Below are 10485 nucleotides of genomic sequence, written 5' to 3' on the forward strand. Positions count from 1 at the left end.
AATCACCATCCATGATCGCGTTAATAGTAACCGTGGTTTCCTCCGCAGTTGTTGCAGCAAACTAGGTAGTTTCGTTTTGACTCGGTGCATTTGTTGGCCGAGTGCCTTCAGATTCGCGAAGTTGCCATCCGTTATTGCATTGATAATGGCCGTGGTTTTGTCTGAAGAGGTTGCGGAAAACATTTTCGTTTTAACTCGGTGCAAAGCTGTCAGGGATGAAGAGCACTCGCTACATTGTGATAGGACGATCTGTTGGCGGTCAGCTCACTGGCTAAAAATTATTCGTGATGTGCGCGCGGTAGTGCAAAACTTTCTCAAGATGCGCGCCATGGCCACGCTGTGAAGGAAGTCACGAGGCCTACTCCGCTGCGAACGCTAACCAGTCACGAGATGATGTGAATTGCAGCTTCCGCCCTGATATTATGCAAAATAGAAGCATGATTTGCTGGTTCATTCAGTAAATGAAAGTGTGTTGACATAGCATATATTCATTTATTGTTTTCTTGACACCCTCAGTATTTCAACATTCGGTTAATTCGGGCATTATTCTTCAGTACCGTGAAATTCAAATTAATGAGGTTTTACTTTACACCTTGTTTACTAAAACCAAAGCCATCGTTTGTACATGTTTTCAAATTTACCATAAGAACCTGCATATATTCGGAGGGTGTTTCCCCAAACCTTAACATGTGAAATTTCTGCCCTGTACTATATTTGAATCGCAAGAATTTTCAGCCCGAATTGACAGTTCCGGTTTTGATATTGCTCAGCACTATCATCATCCAGGTTCTTGCACCGTCATCAGTTGCCATTGTAAACCGCACTGACTTCCCAACAGCCACACTTTGCATGGTCTCAAGACTGCAAAAGCAGTATTAGGCTACATTTAAAAGAAAAGTGATTGTAGCTGCTGAAACCATTGGCAACTGTGCTGCAGAGCTGCAGTTCAGTGTGAATGAGCACAGCATTCGCGGTTGGGTGTAGCAAAAGGGAGCCTCCATCGTGTGCAGCAGCCTGAGAATTTGTTTCTGGGGGCTTAATAATGGAGCGGTTCCTGAAATTGAACTGGACCTGACACACTTCATTCAAGAGCAATGAGCTGCACACCTCGCTGTCAACATCGAGCTGCTGCAAGCAAACGCAAAAGAGATTGCTAGAGAAAAGGGCATTCTGCGGACGGACTCCAAGCCAATTAAGCACTAGTCATCTCATTTTATGCACTGCACTGGATTTTCTTTACGTCGGCACACGTCAATATCACAGAAGCTGCCAGAAAGCTACGAAGAGCCACTTCTGGACTTTCAGTGGCACGTGACTTCACTGTGAAAGTCGTTCAACTTTCAGCTCGGCCAGATCAGCAATGCTGATCAAATGCCAGTATATCTGAACACACCCTCGGCACTACTAGTGCACCAGAAAGGTTCCAAGCTCATTTCTGTGAGGTCAAGTGGAAATGAGAAGTAATGTTGTAATGTCGCCTTAATGTTGTGCTGCACAGCAGACTGTCGCAAGCTTCCCACCTACATGGTATTCAGACGGAAGATTCTGCTGAAAGAGGACAACTCTTAAAGAAAAGTTGTTGTCTGCTGTCAAGAAAAAGCACTGGTGCTTGTTTGGATCAAAGGATGTATGTTGTTGGCAATCCAGAGCACTCACTATCAGATCACTAGTTGTCTTGGATGCTTTTTTCTGTCACATAGCTGACTCGGTGAAGCGGCTGCCGTGCAGGTCCAGCACTGAGCTCATCATCATTTTGGGAAGGATGACATCCCAGTTGCAACCGCTTGATGTGTGCATAAATAAACCATTAATAGACTGCATCAAGCATTGCTGTATGGGGTCGATGAGGTTGGGAGAGCCTAAAGGGACTCCTACCAGACGACTGGAATCGGCCTCTTTAGCAATGCTCTGTTCATGGATCACTGCCGCTCAGGCGTGCTTTCCCGAGTAGCTCATCCGTCGTGTATTCACAAAATGCTCGTTCATGAACGCATTTCTTGGCACTGAAGACGAGCTTTTATGGGAGGATATCTCCGGCAAGGGACTCTCTGAGGAGTGTGCAACGAATGACAGTGACTGAAGCGTGGAGTGCACTAGACTGCAATGACTAAAGAGTGAAGTGCAATGAAAATAAATGCTTTCAGTGACTGTTTTCGTCAGACTATATACAGACGAAAACTTTTTAAAAATTTTCGTTGTACCCAAATTATACCTTGGACTATATATGCAGGTCTGAGCTGTATGCGTGTTTTTACAGTATATTCACTTGTTCCAAATACTTTAGCAATAATATTGAATATTTGCCCAGCCTAGTAAACGGGAATCTGAAGAGGCCACATATGAATATTGTTTCTTGCACTAAGTTTAAATAAAACTGCGAGCTTACTTGGCAAGTTATTGGATTCTGTTTTCAGTTCTAGTGCCGCCATGAAATCATGACTCCTTTTTTACTTGTTGGGCTTGTTGGGCTAATTCCACGCAGCAGGCAGAATAAGTGGCCACATGCGACATAGGACTCACTGGGAGCACTATACACACAACCTCGGAGGCCACACTGCACACGGCCGATTTCCTTGGCGTTCCAAGTGATGTTACTAATTGTGGACCTTATCTAGAAGGTGCTGTTGGCAATGAAGACAGATCACTTGTGGCTTGGTCCTTCATCAACTGATCCAATAGCCTAAAAGTGTCAGTTTGAAGTGTGTGCTGAGAGGGTGACACCAGGGGGGAGGGGGCACTTGCTGCAATATCGCTGTTTCTTTACGTCACCCATATCTTCCAGAAATGGCTTCAGTGCTGAATTTTTGTTGTGGCCACCATTTGTCCAGGGGTCACTTTTCCATGTGCAGCATGTATTGCTGCTCCTCAGAGCTTTCTCATAAAAGTACCTGTCCTGCTCTTTACAGGTAGCCCATCTCAACAGAACCGTCAGTCCTCACCAATGTCTTGAGTGGTGTGGATCCAGACAGATCCCGTGAAGCATCGGCAGACTCCTGCGAGAATCTCATTGTGGGACCTTTTCTGTCCATCATCAGTAATTTATTTCTTCATGTCGTGGCCACGGCACAAACGACAAGCCCGCAACCTTTTTGCGCCGCCTCGAACTGTGCTGTCCTGAGGACCCTCCTGGAACGATCACCTTTCATGGACGTCTCATAGGCATTCCTGTTCTGGGGCAGACCACATGGGTGTGATGGCATGGAAACGCTATGCTATAGCTGTTTGGGATATTTAGATAGGCGAAAACGCGAGGCAAAGTCTGTGTAAACAACCTTGGTGAGGAAGTTTTACTAAACATGTCTTGGGTATAGGGAGTCCTATGATGCCAGCTCCTACAATTGAGTGTTAACCCATAACCACACAGGACGCCACGCATGAGAAGAATGAACATGCTCATCTTGATGCAAGTGTTCAATTAGGTTGGAACATGACAGTCCCGGTTGTACAGAGCTTGCCCAAGGTTCAAAGATTACCAAGTCCACTGCAGCATTTAACAGGAAAGCTTGAAAATGGCCTACTTGGTGCATGATCATTCTAGGTTTCACTGTAAAATGCGCGATATAGCTACACTCAGTCAGCAAGAACAACTCCGGTGAAAACAGACAGGCTGTTCTTGTTAAGTAGAGTTTTACAAATGGCTTGCCTTCATTTTAGTGTCCTAGTTGGGTGCATTCATTGACGTCTGCGTGTGAGAAAGCGTAGTATCAGCCCAAGGTGTGTACTTGAAATATAAAAAAGCAAGGTGATTTGGTGTGCGTTCAAACTGTGCTTGTAATGTATATAGTGTACAATGTTTTAGGCAGCATCAGCTCTCCATATTATTTGACTGTCCATAGCATGGCTCCACCATCGTCCATTAATTTACGTATCTTGTCATGCAAAATGTACTAGGTTATGTTTAATTAGAGCGCCAAATAGGCCTGCGTGGTCAGTACTGGGAAGTTTTCAAGTAAGTTTTCTTTATAGTTGCCAACAAATTCTTTTATGCTCTTTTCTAAAATATTTCGGAACCAATTATTGGGGTGAAAAGGCACATAGGGTAAATATGGTTATCATTCATTGTGAATTGCTATTTTCACTTCAAAATTTGATCAAGGCCGGCCGTAAATTGCCATATTGGCAGGAGATAATGCGTCTTTGGCATATCTAGCACCAACAAGATTAGTATGGCAGCCATATGTATAGGGTGTGTTTGTGCAGGCCAGCCAAGTTCAAATTATCTGGCGAGGGACAATTTCAGGATCAAATTAACAAACGTTTCGGCCCACAGAAATGTACAAGTACCAGACAGGGCTTTTGGGTGAGATCAAATTAACCGAAAAATTGCAGTTTTGCCCATATTACAAAACAGTTAATTTGACAGCTGGCACAATATTATGCATAGAAAGTCTTGCACCGGTTTGTCTGGCACCGGTTGGAGTAAGCATTTGCAGATATGCACATTGATTTAGCTGACAGAGTGAATTGTGATAAAATTATTTTTCCACCAATTAGTTTTTCTAGACTGCTCGGTTTTTCAGCAATCTGAGATTCCCACTGTGTCTAAAAATAAATTGGTCAGTGTCCGTAGTACTTGGCAAAAGATTATCTGGTAGCTCTTGTAGCGTCGCAGATAAGTCTGTCATGTGTATTTTTATGTAGCTGTAATAGGTTAAGCTGGTGTTGTGTGTATGGAATACCAGGAGTGACTGATGGCATCTGTAAAATAGGGTATACACGTTCATGAACATTCATGTTTTACCTTCTGAGCCTCCTCCTTTCTTTTATATAATTTGCCTTAATGTTCCATGGTTGCATTCAAGCTGGACCATAAGTGAACAAAACAGATCACCATCTACTCCCGATATGTGCATCAGTTCACCACCAGCATTACCTGCACATCTTGCGCTTGTCTCTCTCCTTAGAACCTATGCATGACGTCATTTTCTATACATCATGGTCATTGAAGCACGTCAGGAACATCATTTAGGCAGCAGTGGGGTCGTCAGTCTTATTATGAACCTGTTCCACTTCACTGCCAATAAATCTTCGAAAGGCCTTTATCAGGTTCAGCTGATGGCGAGGCAATTCTCTGTTTGCCGTAAAAACTGTTAGGAATGTGGCGATGTTACTCTGATGCAAAAAGAGAAGAGCATTTCAAATAGGTGGCGAGTGTAACAGTTACATTGTGAATCGCACCTGCAACATCGCAGTTGTAAATGTCATGTACGAATAACTTTTTCATAGTTTTAGAAACCCGTGTGCAAGCTTGCAAAGTTTGAGAAAGAGAGAGGCGACTTTACTATCTACGCTCAGAATATTTATACAACAAAGCACTATGAGACAGGTCACAAGCATAATCACTATGCCGAACACAGCCATTAAAAACGAAAAAATATATTGTCATTTTATTTTTATTTTGTTTTCAAAGTAAGCAGATGCACAGGAGTGTACATTATTGTGCAAATGCTTTTCTGTATACCTGTGCGCACAAGGCGGTAGTTCCTTCTTAAAAGGTGCTTGCTTTACCCCCTTTTTCCCCGAGTGGTGCTTTCTCTCGTCTTTTCTTCCATCCGTCTGCCCCAGAACAGGATGCTAGTGCTTAACGCATCATGGTGTGCCAGTGCTCAGACTACTGCTGTGTTCTCCAGAGTATCCAGTGTCGCTGCTGAACATGCATTTTCGGAGGCAGCCGCAGTACGGAGCAGAGCACCACCACCTTTTGAATTGTGCAGTGGAGGCCACCCATTTTGCCATGCACGCACATGCAAATGTGATTCTTGCTTGGAACACCTATCGGCTGCCTTTTCTTGAGCTCTGCGAGTGAGTGTGGCACTCAACAGGGCAACCACATCTGCTGCCACTGTCCCTCCAGGACCTGGGCTCAAGTAATGGTGGCGGTGGAGGCTGGCGACATCTTCGAAAACTATGACGATGACGTCCTCCCTGATTTGGTGTCCTGTGGAGACTTGCCCCATTTGTTGATCAGTGTGTGTGTGTGTGTGTTGCGTGCGTGAAGTTGTCGTTCACTGCCAAGGTCTTGCCCAGCCTTCATTCTAATGCATACTACAGTTGCTCACTGTTCTTGTGGTTCACTGTTACCCGAGCCAGATTGATCGCAACCATTTTTGCCCTCTTGAACTCATCGTCGTAATCTGCTTTAGATTGTTGATTGGCAACACAAGTCAGGGTGCAAGATGCTAACTGCCCAACACTTGTAGCTTTGGCACAAAGCCTGGGAACAGTGGGTTGGCTTGTACACTGAGGTGTACACCCTTGTGTTTTAACAATGCCACGCAAACATTGGCCAGCAAGTAAGTCGGTGCATAGCAGAACAGCAGAATTGATCAGCCTTGTCACTGTAGAAATTCTTGTCTTTCAATTTGTATGACTTCTCGTCCATTGGCCCCAAGTAGCCAACTCTAACGATAATGGCTGTTAGGCAGCATGCAGGCCCTGGAGAATGACAGAAGGAATGACATTGGAGTTGCTTCTAGACGTGGCGCCAGGGCAACCTATATGTGCAAGAATGTAGCTGCTTTTATAAACATTCATTAACTTTCTGAAACTATGCTGGCAAAATGGTCAACGTTTGGCATTTCATGCCATTTGGATGTGGTGCCTGCATCGAGCCACTATTCTTTTTCCTTATTTGCATGAAGTACACTGATAAAAAGGGGAAAAAAATAACAATTAATTTAGAACAGAACAAACCATGAACAAGAAAAATGAGTTAGATTGGTTAGTTATGTTGCACCTGTAACAGCATTACAGTTGTGCATAAAAGACACAGACACAAGAAAGAATGATGTCCCATCATTCTTTCTTGTGTCCGTGTTCTTTATGCGCAACACTGTGCATACTTACAGCGCAAGAAGTTTGCTGCACATAATTGCACGAAGTTCATTGCAGCTCATCCTTGCAGAGTGGCTTGCTAGGTGATGCTTTTGCCACCCAAGATTTGCGAGTATGCAGTGACTTGGCCACCTTTAAACAGCACTACCATGCCGACTTGCTTAGCTATCAATGCTCAAGCAACGTTGTTAAAAGGATTTGAAATATGTACACCAATACTAGTGTGCAAGCTACCCTCTGTGAAAGTGTGAACTCATTATATGCACTATCCACCAATGTTCACTTTGCCAGCCGCAGTTTGTTTTGCGTGGCACCACGTATGCATGGGCAGCTAAGAGTTGTGGTTGTTGGTGGCGCAACATTCCAGTGGCTTAAATAATTTGTCAATTACAGTACTGCCAGACGAATTTGTGGCCTTATTTTCCGCATGAGCTTTTGCGTACTTGGAGCTACAGCACTTTTTCATCCATGACAATGTAGCTTTGGTCCTCCTCTTTGTTTTCATGAATTGTTAGTACCCGAGTGCAGTTCACCCGGTGCTTATAGGAGTACTTCATATGCCTGCAGAAGAAAGCATGGCATTTCCCCTAGAGTTCTTGCGTTCCTTTTGTTCTGTCATGGAGTTTATGTGTAAATGCTCAAGTTACTACAAGCCTTTGTAGCTGCTTGATATGCCACAGTCACTGGCAGTAACCATTTTCTATATTCATGCTGGTATATGTGTATTAGATACGAGGATATAGTCTTTTGACAGAGCAGTGAAAGTGATTTTATAGAAGCTGTTTTGAAGTTGCTGTTTGAATGTGTTGGTGGCAAGTGTGGAGGCAGTCATGCCATACAAGATTGATAACATCTACATTAAGGTTGTTGGGCGGGCATTGGTTTTTCACTCACAAATCAGCCTTTGCACACATTGCTATGTAATCATGCAATCCACATAACAATCAAAATTAAAAAGTTCCTTTTTTTCCCCTCTTTTGTAGTCCATAGACAGTTCGGTGGTCGGCTTCCCTAAACACAGTCTTGTACATTACGAGATATCCCTGTGAATCAAACTTTATACACTTGAGGTAAAGTAAAAGCAGATTTTTTTGTTCATAGCAGAATTCTGCACTTCGTATTGCACTAGTTGTACAGAGCCTAAAAAGCAAATGTTGATTGCCCACTGGGAATGTGCTTTTGCAACATGCTTTTGCAACATGCTTCAGATGCACCCATTGGAAGCTTAATGCATAAGAGTATGTTGTCCTGTCGTTAACTTTCCCTTGTGCGGCTCCCTTGTGCAGTAGTTTTGTACATTTGTAGTGTTTTACACTTCAGCTAGGGCAGGTTTTATGCTGTAAAAAAAAAGGAAAAAAAAAGTGTTGTAAGCGACAGCTTTTAGGATACAATTGTTTTATCTCTTTCTTTGAACCTTCTGCATACTGTACCGCAGACAAATCCGACTTCTTGTATGCGGAGACCATCTTGCAAAGCTGTAGGTAGCTGTTGTTTGTCACCTTGAGTGTGTCGCTGTAATTTTCAAGGGTCTGTACCTGTTTCGTCCAGAGGCGTGATTGTTGGTCGAGAGCCCTTCCAACGTGTTAGAGCACTGTTAATACTTGAATGTTTGTTCTTTATATTAAAAAACAAAAACAGACTTGCCCATATTGTGGAGGCAAGTGGTGCAGGTGATGTGTTATACATGAGCAGTCAAGTGAGCAGTATGTCTTGCACGTCTCATAACTATTGCAAGTGTACTTGTTGTTCTGTGTATAGTTTAGGGCTTTTATTTCCCCCCCCTCCCCCCCCCCTACTTGGCCCACAGTTCTTTTCTCCGTGTTGAGAAGGCGTCCCAACACAGCTCAGGTGAAATCTGCACCAATGCAAAGCATTGAATCTCGTTCAGGCAGCTCGTTCAGGCAAAGAATCTCGTTCAGGCAGCTCGGAAGGAAAGTGATTGGCAGCACAAGGCATGCTCAGTGCAGACTTCACAAAAGAGGAAATGCAAATAAGATGCAAGAGGAATAGATATATGCTCGGCGCTTGGCTGCGGCACAAGTGCTCCATTACTGCAAGGACTGGCCGGTTCATCAGTTACAACCGATTTCCCGCATGTCACTTGCAGCTAATTGTACACATTATTATAGGTGCCTGTAAAGAACCCCAAAATTGTCAAAATCATTTTAAAATCTACTGCACCATCTCTCATAACCCAAGTGTTCCTTTCGGTCAATTCTTTTAAGCAGTTAGTCACTGCAGTAAACTTGCAGATATGCTCGCATGAAAATGGCTTTCAAAATGTACATCCACAGGTCAGCTTTTTGCAAACCTCACCACCGGTTCGGTGTCAAAGAGGCAAGTCAACTTTAACGCATCTCGCAGAGAGCAGGTTGTCTCAAGTCTATAAAATTTTGTTAATTCAAGGTATGCCTGGGCCATAGTAATAATACTTGATGTGAATGGAACAGGCTGCTGCTCTATGCAGATGCTGAGCATGCTGTATTGCTTGTGCCTTGTCTCAAGTTTATCCTTCACCAAGCCAATGCCTGTGGTACTACTGCGGTGCCACTCCTCTGCTTAGTTGTTCTTGATCAAGAGGACAAGTCCCAGCTGGTGATCATGCTCACATTCCTTTGACCCATCTAAAAAGCTTCACACAGTCTGTAAAATAAATTGTATGTAGAACTTGCTTAGTCTATTCAGTATCAGCTTGTGCTTGCTTTGCAGCGCAATGGTGTTCCAAGGCAGCCATCTGTTGATTGGCATATCGACGTTTTTTTTTAAATTTCGGGTTGCTCTAGTGGCAGCTGAGTCACCATATCTCGTCCTTCTTGGCCAGTGGCAGTTATGCAAGCTGCTGGCCGATGGGGCTCTATTAAGATGCACATGACTGGCACATTTTTCGTGTCTGCGCAGTGTATTTCAAACTTTATTTTTCTTCTTTAGTTTGTTCTACACCCCAACCGGTGAGTATGCACCAGTGAGGAGACATACAGTGGCACAACCCAAAATATTATCACTGCCAGAATCATTGTACTGGGAATGTGGCACAATACATTTTGCTCACCTCCTCGTCTTTGTTTTCATTGTGGAAACAGTGTCAACAGGTTCTCTGTACTAGTTGTTACAAAATAAAGGAATGTCTATTCAACCCTGTCCACGAAGTGTTATGGGTGTGTATCTCGAAGCTTATGCGTAGCAACCTGCACTGAAATTCTGGATGGGAGGATCTGCCTTTTCCACCGGAACCTTCAACCCCAGTTGTTTTATCAACATTGTTTGTGGCCACAGAACTTCACATTGTTTGTGGCCACAGCATCAAGCTTTGCCACACGAGTTAGTATACCCGCGCACCATGATAGGCTTCCGATCCTGCCCGTCATCACAGGACGTCGCGCTACAACTGGAAAACCAGATCCTTGACGACACGACGAGAAATACCAGAGCCATCCTAGGGCTAGACCTGGAGAGAAAGTTCTTGGTAGGACAGTGACTCGCGTGCAATGGTGAAGCCAAGACAGCAGTCGGACGGTGGTTGCACAGTCAGCCGGGCAATTAGTACCACAGGGGCATCTCAAATTTAGTGCTGCGATGGGACATATGTCTGAACAGGCGTGGGAGTCGTGTAGAAAAATAATGTAAGGTAGGTAGAATAGGACATTGTTTGTG

The 10485-nt window shown here is 44.0% G+C and overlaps 1 protein-coding gene across 1 annotated transcript in view; it reads left to right on the forward strand.

Annotated features, from left to right (window-relative positions):
• Positions 1–9974, forward strand: part of Eip78C (Ecdysone-induced protein 78C) — a 117225-nt gene extending 107251 nt beyond the window's left edge. The window contains exon 9 of the mRNA XM_065427031.2: positions 2907–9974. The gene's annotated coding sequence lies outside the window, so the exon portion shown is untranslated. The remainder of the gene's footprint in view (positions 1–2906) is intronic.
• Positions 9975–10485: the final 511 nt, after the last annotated feature.

Source organism: Dermacentor albipictus, chromosome 3 (genome assembly GCF_038994185.2).
Source record: "Dermacentor albipictus isolate Rhodes 1998 colony chromosome 3, USDA_Dalb.pri_finalv2, whole genome shotgun sequence".
In the NCBI taxonomy this organism is placed as follows: Eukaryota; Metazoa; Arthropoda; class Arachnida; order Ixodida; family Ixodidae; genus Dermacentor; species Dermacentor albipictus.